The 17,781-nt window shown below is 32.5% G+C and overlaps 1 protein-coding gene across 3 annotated transcripts in view; it reads right to left on the reverse strand.

Moving 5' to 3' along the window:
- The window catches only part of LOC100162767 (discoidin domain-containing receptor tyrosine kinase B), a 134,919-nt gene that overhangs the window by 92,800 nt on the left and 24,338 nt on the right, over positions 1 to 17,781 (reverse strand). Inside the window, exon 2 of one of the 3 annotated variants that reach the window (XM_016808569.2) lies at positions 1,264 to 1,313. The exons of the other annotated variants lie outside the window; for them this stretch is intronic. The gene's annotated coding sequence lies outside the window, so the exon portion shown is untranslated. The remainder of the gene's footprint in view (positions 1 to 1,263; positions 1,314 to 17,781) is intronic. 3 annotated transcript variants of the gene reach the window in all.

A 17,781-nucleotide genomic window follows, 5' to 3' on the forward strand; every position in this document is an offset into this window, starting at 1 on the left:
CATCGCCGGAATTTATATATTAATAATGGCAATAGCTCAAAAGTTGGATTATCAAGTCTCTCCTAGGTCTAATATTATTTTAATTGAAGAACGCTGAATTAGGAACAGTAGGAAATTTTTTGATTGAAGATAATCATCTTTGAGGGGCAAAAAAAATATAGCAATCCGAACGAATTATACGCACAGTGGACCGACAAAGTATGAACGAAATTTTAACGATATACTGCAAGTATATAAATATGTATATATATAATATGGGCTTGTGGCGTTCGATGAATTCCTGGACATTTAATAATTATAATCATCACTTTTTCCCCCGCACTCGTCGCAACCTAAAACCCACAGATTGCGCATCGGGAGGATTGGTTTAAGGATTTGGGAATCGTGTTTTTTTCTGTTCGTTTGTCACGCACACCTTCCAAAAGTGTCGTTTTAACGAACCAGTCTTGTTTGGGTTTTGCGACGGGAGCCAACCAATTGCATATAATAATGTATAGGTATACCTACGATTATTATTATCATTATTCATTATTAAATAAATACTCTTCACGATTACAGGCTATAAACGCGACGCGATCAATTCAACGTGAGGTATTTTAAACGGACACATATAATGTACACGCACACATATTATATTATTATACACGGATGTTAATTAATTTAAATTCCAATTACAATAAACCAGACCGCCTTGACACTACAACAGCAGCAGCGTTAACTTCTCTCCCGTCTGCACTCGTGGTCGTCATCATCTCGCGCAGTTATATTATTTGTGTATACAGTACACCGCCGGCGGCGTCTAAATATATCATTATTATTATTATTATTATTATTACTGTTATATTATAATATTATACTAAAACATGCGTAAACCCATTGTCTACAGACCACGCGTACGTTTAAATCACCACAGTAGTTATGCACCATAAACGATCTCCGATGCACAGTCGTCGAGTTCCTATCTAATCTTCACTGACCGATTTGGCGAGCATTGTACGGCACGGTGCCACATCTTATAGAGTATAGATATTGTGCATTTCATGTTGATAAGATCATCATGAGTCATAATGGTACACGGCACACCGACACGACAGTATAATAATATATTTCAAAACTGAATTTCCGTAAATGCAAGCAGTGCAGACTATACATTATGAGCTAATGAATCGAAGTTGTTCGTTTTTAATTACCCTTAACGGTTATCAATTATTAAGCCGTTATTTTATTTCTAAAGCATCATTACATATTTAGTGTACGACTTACCTGGTTTAATGTAATAACGTTATATTTTTCAAAGTCAGTCGAAATCTTACCTGTAAACAAAAACATAATATTTATTAATTCAAAGAAACTTGTTAGCATATTATTTACTATAAAAATCAAACACATATTTAAACAGTATTAAGTATTTAGTAGGTACCTATATAATATATATTATAGTACATAGACTAAGATTGGTTCAGATGTTTAGGGCTGCTTAGACATCAGATTAAATCTTGTTTAAATTAAACAAGCAAACCCGGTAAGTTTGTTTTATCATTCTAAGACATAATATGATATATTTATTGAAATGTATAAATAATATAAACGGAACGATTATCGAATAAACAACCTGAATATTATAGGAACTATAAAAAGAGAAGGAGATTAATCGTTGACGAAGGACAAGATGTACTTGAAACTGTCAGAATGCAACATTTTTAAATAGTGCGTGTCAAATATTCTATTTTAAAGTTTAATCATATACACGGCTTACGACGAGCACGTCATTTAATAATACATAAACATTATAATACCAAATGGTGTTCACAGAAATAAAAAAAAAACAACAATTTTTCAAACAAGTTGCCGATCTTGGACGGTTTGACATTCCTTCGCGGTTACAGCGTTTTTTTTTTTAAATAATTCAATAATTATATTGATAATCTTAATAATTTAACTGACGACTGAAACTCGAATACTATACTAATACAAACAGCCCTCCGGAAGTGAATAACATCTATATATTAACAATGTAAATTTCAAACATATAAAACCGGAATCTCGTATTGGAAAATAATGATATTGCAGTATTTTGAGTTTTAAATTCAATATACGTTAATTGTAATTTTCTATTAAATAACAATGTGACATTTGGAATAATGAGGGCTACATTTACTGTGGACCAACTAAACATTTTAACGGTAAATTCGTTGGAGTAAGTTCGTTTTGTGGATGACGTTCGAAATCGAATATACTATATTATATGTGTTATGTTGATGCAACGGGGAGGAGAGCTTAAATTACGAACACGATATACATATAGGACGGGGACATTTGAATAACTCCCTCCGTTCAACCGCCGAGGTGTGTGCGCATCCAGTGGCATTATATATTGAAAAAGGGGAGTATATATAGGTACTATAAATACTTATATATATATATATATATATATGTATATGGGGGAGAGAGATAGGTCCTCTACTACTATCAACTTGGTCGGATTTGCATTTATTACCTACCTGGCGATGGGGCCTTGTGTAACGAAACCACTAGCACCACCATCGCTCAGCTGAATCATCTAAAAACGTGTCTTGTACCCAGTTTTGCATTTATTTTGCGGATCCGGTGACGCGTGATTTAAATTTATGAACTAAAAACTACCAAGGGGGATCGATGACACTCTGCTACAATGAACTGGGTATACATAATGATGAACAAGAGTGGATCGACTTTATATACATTTTTTTTTGGGGGAGAAATGGTGATAACCATCAAAAGTACAATCAAATAAGGGTCAAGATTCAAGAGCAGGGTTCATCACACTTATCATATCGTGAAACCCTAAAAATTTCAATAAGGACATGAACATCTGATATAATAAATATTAAAGGGAGAGGGATCATACTACATATTCTCCAAATAATAGAAAATATAGCATCGCAGTTCGTACTATTATTACACCACTGTTAATATTTCACAAATGTTTCATACGAATGGAGTACAAATCAAACATTATATTTAATAAATCAAATACCTTTTCAGAAAATCGAATACATATAATGCATAATATAATATCATGTAATAATATATATATATATATATATATATATCTAAGTCTTACGATTTATAAAAAATAACGTACATGACAATATAAAAGTTTAATTCAAATAAAATTTTAACGTTTTTAAGCTATAACACATTTATTATTCATGTGTATTGTATACATACATTATAGATATTAGATATAAATAATATACCATCGGTATAAACATGTTGTTTATTTTTTAAATACAATTTAACTTTTGATTTTCAATTTAACGTGCCCATGACTTTTGATAATTAACAATATAATTTCAAATTAGTAGGAGTTTAAGGAAGTAAAAATGAAAACTGAAAAACTGAAAATCTATACTCGTTAGCATGTCATGTTACTAGGTCATTAATAATAATTATTATATATAATATATTGACGAAAAATATTCATAAGTTAACAATATAATATTAGTTTACACATTTTGCAGGTATTTAAGTTATTAGGGTTAATATGTAATTTCCACAAATAAAATATATCAAATACGAATATGTCGAATAATACAGATAAATATACAATGTTATATGAATGTTAGAATGTACCATACGCAGTTCTATTATATCAAATTGACTTAAAACCGAATACTAATTTAACCAAACTATTCTAAGCATTTCACGAAATATTATCTCATTTTATAGAGTTATAGATGTGTTAAATTGATTCGTTTTACAACTATAAAAGCTGAAAATATAGTTATACTATCTCATTTGAATAATTTATAATTCTAGTCAAATGTATATGTATGAGGCCATATAAACATTGGTGGTATTATTTTGCCATCGAGATACTTCGAGTAAAAAAAGATAATTACTATTAAACACATAATATGGGTTAATATAATACGTTATATATAAAATAATAAAAACTATAAAACTACAATATTTAAGTTTTAATTTTTTTACGTTAGAACTAAGTAAAGCGTTAACTAAATTATTATAATCATATGATTCATATTTCTGTTTTATTACTTTAAAGTTTAAAGTTTATTAATACATAATATATATGTATATTAATCAAATATTGTTCTGTTCACGTCTTTTATTAGTCAGGTTGTTTGCAAAACCATTCATCGAATCAGTATATACAAGAAACCCGACCAAAGAACCTCTCAGCCAAGTTTTCAAAAGTTCAATAACTTCAATATAATAGATACAGAAAAAAGAATCAATACGGAAGCATAACGCAGTGCGCTACGCTGTTGAGAGTGTTTGCATCTTGGATTATAATTAAAACGGACACGGGAATATGATAGAGAGAGTAAAATAAGAAAAAAATATAAAGAAAAGAGAGAGAAAAAAAGGAAAGAATTATAAAGAAAAATATTTAGTTTCCCGTAATAACTGGCGGAGGACGTGCTATGCTCTGCAGCGTCGAAGTTTTCTGCCGTATCGCGAATAATAATGTATTTCCCCCATTTATTTTCGTTAGTCACTCGATAGCAGCACCTTTTTAATGCTGAAAACCTCTGAGAGGTATTAATATTCCATTAAGGGAAAAGAAAATTTGAATTTCGGGTGTTCCGCAAAGTTCAATCTATCCTTTTACATATTTACGACTGTTTCCATTATGCAGCAGTAGTGCTGCTGACGCCGCCGCCACCGCCGGTTCGTCCATATACATATTATATATACGGTGGCGGTGGCGCACAGGGAACCGAAGGGAGAAGACCTCAAAAACCGCCATCCGCCACCGCACATTATGCATTCAAAACCCCATCAACAACACACAGCGTCGTGTTTCGGCTTTAATGGTTCTTCCGGACGCCTCGTAGGAAATCTAACACTTGTTGGTCACACCTTACCAAACAACTTGTTGTGAAATGATATCCACACCGAAACCCAAATTCAAATCCATAAGTAAGAGTTATAAGGACGTCAAAAATGTTATAATCACATAAACGCATGGTGGGTACATAATAACAATTTAATACCATCATAGACAAAGTAACGGACCAACTATGATACACACAGATGTTATGACTTACAGACGAGAGAGCAGTAAAAATCCCACACACCAGTGTTAAAAATAATATTAAACGCGATGAAGTTAAATTTCGAAGTTACTCTTCCTGAATGCACTCGCGATCAAGAAATTAAGAAATAATTATTTGACGACGTGTGTATTGTGTAATACATTATTAGAGCTTTTGACTATTATACATATTCAAACATGAAAAATTAAGTGAAACCTATTAATGATATTTTAAATACAAAACAATTTACTACAAATATAACATGATACTATAAAAAGACAATATAAGCTCATAAACATATTCATATAATTCAATATTTTGTTTTGTTTTAATTGTTACATATTGTTAATAATACAATATTATTAATTTAATACATTGCTACCTAATAAAACCGTATACACAATACAGTATTATTGTAGTTTTTTATAATGCAAAACGACTGAAACGATCCGTTCAAAAATAAATATTAAATATGTCTATAGGTACTTAATAGCTTATACTTATGCGGTTCTGCCACGCGGAGAAAATATAACTACAATATCTATGGGCTCCAGACAACAATATTGAAACAGTACTAGTTTATTGCCCACTACCTTCTCAGTTTTATATGAACTAAGAAATAAAAATAAGAAAAATCATGCAGCCGCCGGGCTTATGGTACATGGGCTACGATATTTATGATGTTATTGTAGGTTTTTTCTCTTATTAATGCACAGAGGAAATAAATAAATTCATATGATAATATTTAAACCGACCAAGTTTCGTTAGACTGAAATTTCACTCGAAATAAAATATTTATGACACACGACCGTGTGCGACCCGGACATTTTCATACTTTCATTAGCATAATCGTGTGCGCGCGCGTGTGTGGTAGGAATTGGCTGCGAAAACGAGGGTAATTTCCCCCCCCCCTCTTTTTCACTCCGTTCGTCTCGACTGAAGTTCAGCACGGTGCGTTCTAGTATAGGATTCAGCGGGGAGAATATTTTAATTGTATTCATACATATATAATGCGAGCGTGTGTATCCTGGTTCTCGGAGATTCTTGTCATAGAGTTGGGAAGGGCTAAAGGCACTCCGGGAATGTCGCCAAAGCGGGTTACATAGTGCATATTAGGACCCTCAAAAGTCCACAGAAACTTTGGGAAATTCGAGGGGCAAGGATTGCGTGATGGTGGGAAATAATTTTACCGAAAAGGGCCGACCAAACACACACACACACACATACATAGTAGTGGTATAAGTTATAACCCTAAGGAATGTTTCAAAATCACTGGTCTGACACGATTCCAAAACCAAGAATTCATAACTACTCTGAAGTTTTTCTATCACCCACAAAGGAAAATGTGTTTGATTCATTTGATAATATAGGTCTCTACCTATAACATTTTATATATTTGTCATTAATTTATATTATTTTCTTGTTGCAAGTTATATACATTTATTTGATAAAATAAGCATATTATTTTAAATTTTTAACAATTACCTAAAAACAAAAAATATATGTTCATAAGATTATTTATTGTTCAACCAAATTTGAAAAATACTGCAGTAAGGTTAGGTATAATATTTATATATATAATATGGATATAAACACTATACAGTATACATACATCCGCTCTTAAATATATTCCGAGCAATAAAAACGGCCCGTAAATGAATACGAGGTAGGGACAATTTTTTACAGAGCTTTTATTCCTAAATATATTTTGGCCGTTAACAAACCGTGACTAACCACTGTTTGTTTTGTAGGATTACGGACGTTAAATTAGCGTTTCGAAACAAACAATCGAAAAAGTAACATTTGCGTAACCCCCTTGCTCCAGCTACCAAAATAAAAAAAAACTTTTAAAAACTTTTGTTATACATCATACAGAACTGATGGCTGCAGCACACGAATCTATGTTACACTGTAATAACGATCGCACAACGTTAAACAAAACGCGCGTGACAACCCGTCGGACTAAAACATCGAAACCGTATAATATATTATAATATATTAGGTATATTAGTATGCCTATAACCTATATTATAGTGTCTTTTCAGCGGAAATTAACCGGACCGCCATCCGTTTTGTCTGAACAACACGCGACATATTATTAATATATAACCATACAATATAGTATTAGTTTATCACTAGCCCATAATATACCGCTCCAATGTATTATGCTATGGACATTATTATTGTATACACGTCGTAATAGCGAACGTCTGCCGTATATTACATAATATTATATTATTATTATGTGTAATATTATTATTATTATTATTATGTAGTCTTGTCGAACGGTTATCACGATCGGAATTCACCACGTGGGCGATACCTGCATGCGCGTTTTGTATTTCCGCCGCTGCAGTGATATGGCGAACAGCGCTCAGCTAACGTCCGCCAGATAAGAGCAACGAAACATTGTGAATCTAATTAAGGAGAGCGCATTCGGTACGCACAGGAGTAAAGATTATATCGCCAGACATGAGGACACAGCGTTGTAGTCATAGTTGTACGTTAATGGGTTGCACGTTATCTGTTAATGCCCTACTAGCTTCGGTTCTGGCCCACACGTCGACGTCGTCGTTTAAAAAACTTTGTCGGGATTTTTTTTTTTCATTTTTTGTTCAAACTCTTAACAGCCCTCCGTTTACACCGCTATTAAAAAATTATTATTAATAATATTCATGATAATAATCGACGGTATTTTTAACCGAAACAAAGTTCATCATCCAGACACTCGAATAGCATTGATCAAATCTTAAAACGACCGGTTATGAAAAATAATTTGTTTGTATATATACCTACGTACGATGTACCTAAATATATATTTACAAAATATAATGTACGTGTGTTTGTATAAATCTCTCAGAATATTATATTAATAACCGCCCAGTGCACTCTTGTCACAGTTTAGATGCTGGAGTTTTGATTTAAAAAGACATATTGTATTTGTTTACACAACAATATTGCAAAATTACTACCTACCCTCTTGTTTTCACAGTTGCGACTTATCATATACACTTATAAAGACACATTTTCACGCCATGTTTAAAAATCAAAACCATCGTGACGTGAAACACGATCTCTCTCCAGATTTTTACCCTCTCGTCCAATCTGACATATGTAGACGAGATGATATCCTCTCCCATGAAGCATTTCTGTGTAGATTCTTTTTAATTTGTGTCATTTCCACGTAGCGTGACACAAAAAAAAGGGTTCTTTTTAGTCAGCAGACCGCACCGGGCGCGCCTTAGATATATAAAAAAAATGAATTTACTCATTAGTCGAGACGATTGTTTCTGTTCTGTCTATGATACTACTATATTATAGTACACAGTATTATTACAGTATAATATAATTCCATCTTCGAAGTATGTGTCGTCATCCCACAATAACGGATTTAGAGAAGGTATATTTTTTCTCCTCTTATAATATATACACGCAGTCACGAGTCGTCTTGGTCGGTACATATTGTGGTCGCTGTCAGAACCCCAACGCTACATCACTATTTCATATTTGTACACCGATGGAAATTCAATACCCACCCAATACGTATACATTTTATATGTCGTTGTTAATCAGCAAGGCGTTCCGGCCGTATGTGTGATGATGGTGGGCCTCAGCCAACGTTTTACTATTTACAGCGCTAACAGCGCGTTTGACACGTTTATATATATATATATATATAAAAATTGTAAGTTTTTATTTTAGAAATTGTTGCAGTCTCCGTTAAGTTATTTCCGATCGACCACGATGTATATACACAACATTATATACACCTTTATGTGTTATACATTAATATTACAGGAGGGTACCTATATTATAATTATACTGAGCGACACGTCTTATCGCCAAGATATTTTGACAAATTTCACATTTAAATATAAGTGCAAACACGAACCGCTATACGGAGTTATATATTTAACGTAGGACACTTATCATACTCTCATACTCTCACGTAAAATGAATCAGCCTGTATAGTTACTCTATAATAGTTCAAAAATCACTGCCTGCAGGCAAAAGTGACACGTTATTGCACCCAATCCTTGTACTATACAATATTCTGTCCACCCCGAAGATTAGCTCATGATTAATAGCTTATCTTTTGTTTTTAATTAACCCAACGATTTTCCTATTTTAGACTTAATATTTACACTTAATTTTGCATGCGTATTAAATTATCTATACAGATTAAATGCATAGCAAATTATATTCACAAAAGATTAACTATTTGAAATAATACAATTTGTAGTATAAATCAAAATTCAAATATTGATTGTAAAAAAAAACAAATGCATATAATATGTAAGTACCTAATACTTTATTACTATAAGTTACAGTATTGCGCTTGCTTAGTAGGTAATACAAATATATAATACATTTTTATATTTTTGAGACCAGTAGAAAATATAACCTCAATAAAACTAAGTAATATAATGAATTCATAATTTTTCTATTCACATCTTAGCTTCCTCTCAAGCTTCTCTGAATAATCTACAAAGAAAAGCGTCGCTTAGTGGATTGTTCTATTGTGTCGATAAGTTTAACGTGTGATTATAATTAACGTTGATAAGAAAATGCAAGACTTTTTCCAGCTAAGATCTTATTTGGTAACCGTAGCATCTAAACCAGAACTAATTACAAAACTTCGTGTTATATGAGTGTCAAAACAGACTGCACTGCAGTAAAGTCGGCTTGAAAACTATTCTTACGGACCGATGCCCTATCTCGCGTAGTTGCGTCGAGTGTAACTATTATAATAACATCTAATGAACATCAATTTTATTTTTCTAAATAACACGCACAAACGTACATGTGAATTATTGTGTTGGTCTCGCCGTTGATGTTAGGCGTATTTCCATTGGTAGGCGCTGGTTTGTAGATCAAATATACGCGTTACTTACATTTAATATTAAAGTTAAACCCAAAGCTGTTTATTTCATATTAATAAGTAGCTGAGGAGTATCAGATTACATGAGATCAAGCGCCCACGCCAAGCTCTCCGGGGGTCCAATTTGATATCACTATGTGTTCGAGGTTAGGTTTATCACCGCAACAGATCATCCTCTAAAATATGAAACATGCAGGTCGAAATTAGAATAAGATTTTAAATTGTATTAAATAAACTCCTATGAGAACGGTTTGTATAGCGTTTTAAACTAAATTATTACAGTGCATATTTGTACGATAGTTAATGTAAACCCAATGCCGTTTGTTACGTGGAAATTAATTCAAGAAACAATTGATAAATGCTAACAATTATTACACTCGTCTGTCGGTTGAACTTGTACGTTTTAAATTAATATGATTGTCTCTAAATAGAACCCCCTCGTGAGAAAGACTATTGTCTATTGAGTATATACATGATTATGCATATTGCTAAACAGTTATTGAGTATTATCTATGGCTGGACCTATACAGTTGTTTCTATCAACAAGTTCTTATAGTCGTACACTCTAACAAATACAAAGGTTTCTATGGAAGGTAATATAATTTATTTATTTAAATAAGTTACATCCCACAAGGATAAATAGAAACAAAGCTATGCACCACATTTGCATAAAAACATTTAAACGGGCACACACACACACACACACACGAAATATTACTAATCATATAATCATAATAATTATTAGTTCAAAACTTCGTAATTTAAATATTCATATTTATTTAAAGGTATTAAAATAAAATTATAAATATTTACATTCAATTGATGTATTTTGTGAATAGTCAGAAACTAATATGCTGTTACACATAATGATAATTAAAAACTATAATAATATTATGTAGTATTATTTTTACTAAAACGGTGATTTACATATAATCAAATAAAGCAATATTTACATAAAATTTTACCAAATTAAATCGAAAGTTTGTTAAAAATTGGATATGATTTTACAAAACCTGGCATAAAAAAAATATAATAGGTACCTATATTAATTAACACCACTATAGTTTATTGACATACATTTTAGATAGTTGTTTCTGACAACTGTATTGATAAAAGTAAAGAGAAGTTTTTGATTCGATTGAATGCAGTACCATAAAACTGAGAGAGCATATTATTATTGTTTGAAAAAAAGTTCCATAAAATAAAGAAAGTTTAATAAAAAGAAAAAGACAGATTCTTGTTCTACACGAGCAAATAATATTTTCAAGCGATGACTCATGTGTACCACCATCAACGAGTGTTAGTGAAGCATTAACTAGGTAATAAACAGCCGTTGCTGAACGTCAAAAGCAAAAGCGTGTTGTGTGTCACTGACGGTTATAATATTATACTTAGTGATGCAAAAGTCAGGTGTTTGGACATGTTATTATTTTTAGTTGAGGGCTTCAGTCAAAAGTTGATTTTAATCTCGACAACTGCAGATACCTAAGGATGAAACAAACAATCAATGCGTCCTTATTTTTCACCCAACTTTTAGTTTATAATATTAAAATGAAAGAGTGAAAAGAAAATTATACCCCGTCCGTGTTAAACCTAGACTCATTTTATAAATTAAAAATATATGAGAACAATCAGTTTAATAAGTTAAATAAACCCGTAAGACTGAGAACAGTTGATTTCGATAAAAACAAGCCACCCTATATCGTATAATAATATAAATCCATTAACTGTGACGGACGTTTTATTCAGGTGTTTATTTTTATTGCTTTGTTAATATGAGTGTTTTAATTTGTTACCGCCATTTTAGAGACGGTTGAATAACGCTTATGCGTGTAACAGTAGCCACGCGATGGTGACGAAATCGTCGTACGAAACAAACAGAAAACACGGAGATTCGAGATGCCGTCAACGGTTACACCAAAGCACACGAAAAGAAAGAAAAAAATGTCTTACAAGCGATTTTTGAAGGGGACGAGCAGGCAGCGGTTCATTAGGATTCCAGTTGTGGGGTTGATTTTCACACCGCGCATATACCGCTGCTATATAGTGGAATTCGGTGATATTGGCTATACGCGGCCACACGCGGCTATGAGGGAAATTTCATTTCTGTCGCCGTCCTTTTGTAGCGGAGTTGGCGCCAGCGGCTTTCTCCCTCGAGGGTATAACAGTCGCCCCGACACGTTTGATTGCTTCTTCTCGCCCCTGTGTGCACATCTTTCCAGGCCCATTAAAACGTTACGGTTCCCCGACTTTTTTCCTACACACTTTCAAACTTGGAATATTTTATTACCAACACACGCTCATATATATATATATATATATATAAACATGCCCACGCAGCCCTCACGCTCGTCCGCAGGTAAAAACTACTCCGGGATAGCCACCATTAAACTTTCATAAGACTATATATATACGGTTTTTATAATGGAAAAAGGTTCTCGATTGACTTTCTATGAAAGAAAAAACATTTTTGAAACACGGAGGAAAAACAAATTTCAAATAATTGCCAATATTTTGCATTACATAAATTATTATGTTATTTAAGCGGAATTTACGAAACGTTACATAAATATTATTATTATTATTTTTTTTTTGATTCCTAAAATATGTTCGATGCAATTTTCGAGGTTGCATAACCAAAACCCATTACGAATTACATTGAAAGGGGGAAAGAGCGGAGAGTTAAAATGAATTTGGTATATAATACACCATACATATATATGTGAGACAGAACAATACTATACTGCGGACATATGACCAAATTCTCATCGTGGTGGGGTTGCTTTTCCCATACCGTTCAGAACGATCGAAACGCATTACCCAAAAGAAAAAGCTTCGTGTGAACGTTCGTTCGTGTGTGTGCGTATGTGTGTATATGTGAGTGTGTGTGAGTGTGTGTGAGTGTGTAAATGTATACATTGGCAATGTTGATGCGGAGCAGTTGTACATAGCAGTCATTTACCTTCACCCCTACACCAAATTATTTAGCGGTTCGCCCATTGTTGGCCGACCCCAAGGGTGCACTTTTCCTCGGGAACTTTACAAATGTAACGGCAGCAACTTTTGCGTCGATTCCGCTACACACCTTCTATTGTCCATCGGCCATCTAGTTAATGGTATTAATCCACTTTGGCCTTTGTTTTTAAAAAGAAACACTCGAAACGAATACTAAAGATACTTTTCTATCGAAGAGTGTTCATAAGTACTATCACAAAGTGAAATTTAATTAATTTAAAATTTTAAAATAGTTTAATCTACAAAAATACTCACGAACAAAAATAAAACCGTTATCTAAGTATCTGCAATAGTTACCCATCAACACAAATCAAATATTTGTGTTGTACTATTATAAAATAATATAATTATACCTACCTACATAATATTATGTACAAGTACCAGGGCGGACGATTTTTTTATAAACCGGTCATTACCGGTATCTGATATTAGGTAGATATCACGGTGTTGGTGCAGATGCGTACGTCTCACTTGCGTACACGGCGATTTTCTTCTCAGTTGCGTACACAATTATCGAAGGTCAAACCACGAACGAATTATAGTCACATTTGCGTACACAGCTTAAAATGTGGGCATTCCCTATGTATACTTTTGTCGCCTAAATATATATTATAAGCTATTTCATTATTATTATTTCACTATTATCATCTTATCGAAAGACGTACGATTCGCTGTATACATGCACCGTTTTACTTGATAGGATTTGATCTACGATTGTATGATTGATACGTTTGTTTTTTGATACGTAACATCAGTGTGTGAACAGTATACCATACCATACTATGACCATTGATCATTCTATGACCATACGGACAACGGTGTTGCTGCCCACAGCAATTTTATTCTTATTTTTTTTTCTATAATTTATTATTAATATTAAAATGGAATTAATCGAAACAACCAAAAAGAAGCCATCTTTAATTGACGGTAGCGGGTTTCAATACCGACAACATCGAAAAAATAACGATGGAACCATAAGCTGGTTGTGTGTAAACGAAAAATATTCTGCCAGTCCTAAGCCTGACCAAGTGCGAAGGGAAATGAGTGTGTACGCAAATGACAATTGGTGTTATTCTGGGTAATTACATTGTACGCAAGTGAGAAAATTTGTAACTAAAAATAGACTGTACGCAAATGAGACGTACGCATCTGCACCGGATCCGATATCACAATATCCAGTATTTTTGGTAATTATTTAAAATACCATTATTACCAGTAAGAAACAAATAAAAAAAACATTAAAAACAAAATAAAAAATATGTTTTAAAAATGTATAGTAAAATAGTTAAATAAAGTATGGTAAAATTAAGCATGTTTAATGATTAGTGAATGTAAAATAATAATATTATTTATCGTTCTAGTACAATATGTAGTGTACATTTCTGAAGTTTAAATATTATATTTTAAATCCTAATAAAAAATATGTCAAGATAAAATATATTAGGTTTTGTACTGCGTATCCGGTGATAGCAAAAAAAAATATGGTCAATAAATTTATGTTTATGATACTACGAACTCATAAAATAATGTACGTGTTGATAAGTAACAATATAAACAATAGTGTGATCGAACCCCAAAAACATTACATCTGCACCAGACAATCAATGAAATACCTATATATTCATGAAACACGCATTGTAGAGTCATAAGTATATAAGTGACTCGGCGACACATATCTGTTCGGAGTGTTCTGACGTTGCTATTATAATATTTTTTTTTATAAACTACTACTAAATATTTTCAGATAAGACGAAAATCTCGTTTTTATTTATTATTTGTGGTAGTTACTGTTGCAATGCGTTTAGTCACACGCAGCGAACGAGCGCTATATTATATTCACTACGATATATTATGCGTAGCTGCATTAAAGCAAATCATAGGATTTGTGTACGTAACAAAAGAAAATAAATAAAGTAGTAAATAAAAAATGAGAATTCTAGTTTATTTATGAATAAAATTTGCAAGACAATTTCATTAAAGAACATTATTTACGGGATTTAAACAAACCGGGTGGCCGTCGCAATGCAGGGAGGAGGGATAACAACGGTTTACACATCTTAATAAAATAAAATATAATTCTTTTTGGATTTGAATATAAACATAACTTTCGATCGGTGAACGTGATAAGCCGGGCGTAAAAAAGCACGATGCGTTATTTTAATGGTTATTTTATTCCAAAAATGGTGGACCGATGAAAGAAAACACGCAAGCGATACCTTATACCATTATTATTATTATAGACGACGCAACGAGCGATACGACCGATGACTTGGTCTGACCGTCCGAGACATATTCATGTTAGGCGCATTATATCCTACTTAACCGTTGTCGTCGAACGCATTACAAAACGGGCTTAATCGTCGCCGAAGGTGCGCGCATGTGGTACCCGCGTGGGCGTTTTAATAATAATTCATATTATAATATTGTGATATTATTATAATATTACATTTTTTAGCGCGGAGATAAAAATAATAAAAAATAATCTCGTGTGTATCGATAATAATAATAATTTAACGTTGCGTTTTTATCACATCTCAGGTAAAATATTACATATACGTTTTCCGTATATAACACACCGCTTTTGCGTTGGAGGATTTCGTTACACGCGATTTTCTTGTTGCCGCGTGTGCTCATGGGCGCGCAACGAGAGATACAATCGTTTTGACAATAATAGCAATGACGTTTTATGCAAATTAAACTGTAATATAACGTCGCGACGCGTCCGACGCACAATATTACGATTTGTGATAATTCATAATGTCCATTGTACGCGTAACAAAAAAACTCGGCCCGAATAATATTATTTTAACCTCGTACTGACCCCGAGTCCTACACCCCGACATAAATGAATAACGCAATCAAATGATCAGACACGATGAGTTGTATACGTATTTCTACAATTTATTATTATTATTATTATTATATACAACACTACAATAATATATTATATATATTTTATATATTGGCCAATCGACAAATTATTTTACGGTGACATATTTGTCATTTGTGTACAACAATTTATTAGCAATTGATTTAAATTGAAACTGATTTTCGATTGTTTAACAAAAATTATTACACATATAATATTATTATAGATACATCGGCAGGTTATTATTACAAATGTAAATTTTAAAAAATTTACAATGTTACAATTATTATTAGTCAAAATTGCATTTCTGGGTAGACATCCTCTTTTACAATAAGATTGTACTAAAATGCTGTATAAAATGTTTAAATATTATATTGTTATAAGCATTATCCGGGTTTGAAAGATTTATTTTTAATAAACTAGTTTAAAAACCGGATTGCGATGAACCAGCATTTAGGACTTCAGATGCATATTATAAGATATATTATATTATAATATATACCTAAATACGACATATTTTATTTTGCCACAGATTCTGCTACGGCTAAAGCAACAAAAGGAACAACGACAGGTAATCGTTAATGAAAATATATAGTGTGTTATAGAGAATTTGAGCATTGTATCAACATCTGCACTTACTAAAAATGCATAATATATATATATTATAATTAATATACAAATGTGTTTTTTAACACAATATAGGCAGACACGTCATAATATTATTTAAAATATTTTACCACAACTTCGTTCACTAAGAGCAAAATATATTCACGACACGAAAACATCAATAACTATAAAAAATTTAATGAATAAATATTATCTAAAATATAGGTGCACGTGTATGCATAATATAATTTTCTACTTGAAGAATTATTACCAACATTTTCTAGAGTAAAATTAATTATTATTATTGGCCATCGGTATGGGTCAACATCTAAATGCAATCATCAATAACCCCAATAAAATCATAGTTGCGTCGAGTTACATTGGACGTGTGCTCCGAACTCGTGTACATTGTGATAACCAGACACACAAATCATTGTATACATGTAATTGATATATTTATCACTGTAATATATATTTTTCACATTTAAAATTCGATTCGTCCCGGGTTCTTTTATTTTCATAAAAACATATCTCACGTTCGTTGTTAAATCAATTCAAAAGGTCCAAAAGAATTATTATTATTATTATTGGCGGCTGGCCACCTAGTTTGGGCGTCAGCTGCTCGATGTTTACAATGAAACTGTTTTATTAGATTAAATGCGGGTTGACCACCGGTCCACCAGTCGGAATATTGGCCGAAGCGTAGGGGTCACTAGCAGGCCCACCGAGGGTCATGTGCGTTCACATCGTTCAACATGATAGCATTCTGGGGCATCATACAAGTCAAAGGGATTCAATATGTCCAGGACCTCCTCCTATGCTGGATAATCCTTTCCTACGACATTGATAAATTGATTTTTTTTCCCATTGTATCGGATATAATAATCACGAACGATGCAATAATGTATGGTATACAAATGTTCAATATTAATTTATTAAATAACTAAGATTTATAAATTCCTGTAAGGTCCCGTTAACTGATGTCATTTTGATCTGTATGAGTATACTCAGAGTCCACATTTCAAGAATAATGCTGGAATTTTCAAAATTAAAAATGGTACTACGATGAGCTGTTTCAATGACACTGTTATACCTTTGAATTGATTTTAATATAAATATTAATTCGATTCTTGGGAGTTTTCACGTTGATATAGGTAATAATCCTAATTATTATATAAATCGTCGTACATTAAATGCAACAAGTTTTTACCTTATGCGTTATAATATTTCAATATGAATCGACTAAAATTAATAATAGGTAAGCGTCAATGATAATCGAACAGCGTAGAAATTTTTAATTTTCCGGTACACTAAAACGAACGAATTCGCTAGTGGTTTTAATTTACCGTGATGTGTCCGTTTTT

The sequence above is a fragment of the Acyrthosiphon pisum genome, chromosome A3, assembly GCF_005508785.2.
Source record: "Acyrthosiphon pisum isolate AL4f chromosome A3, pea_aphid_22Mar2018_4r6ur, whole genome shotgun sequence".
Lineage (NCBI taxonomy): Eukaryota > Metazoa > Arthropoda > Insecta > Hemiptera > Aphididae > Acyrthosiphon > Acyrthosiphon pisum.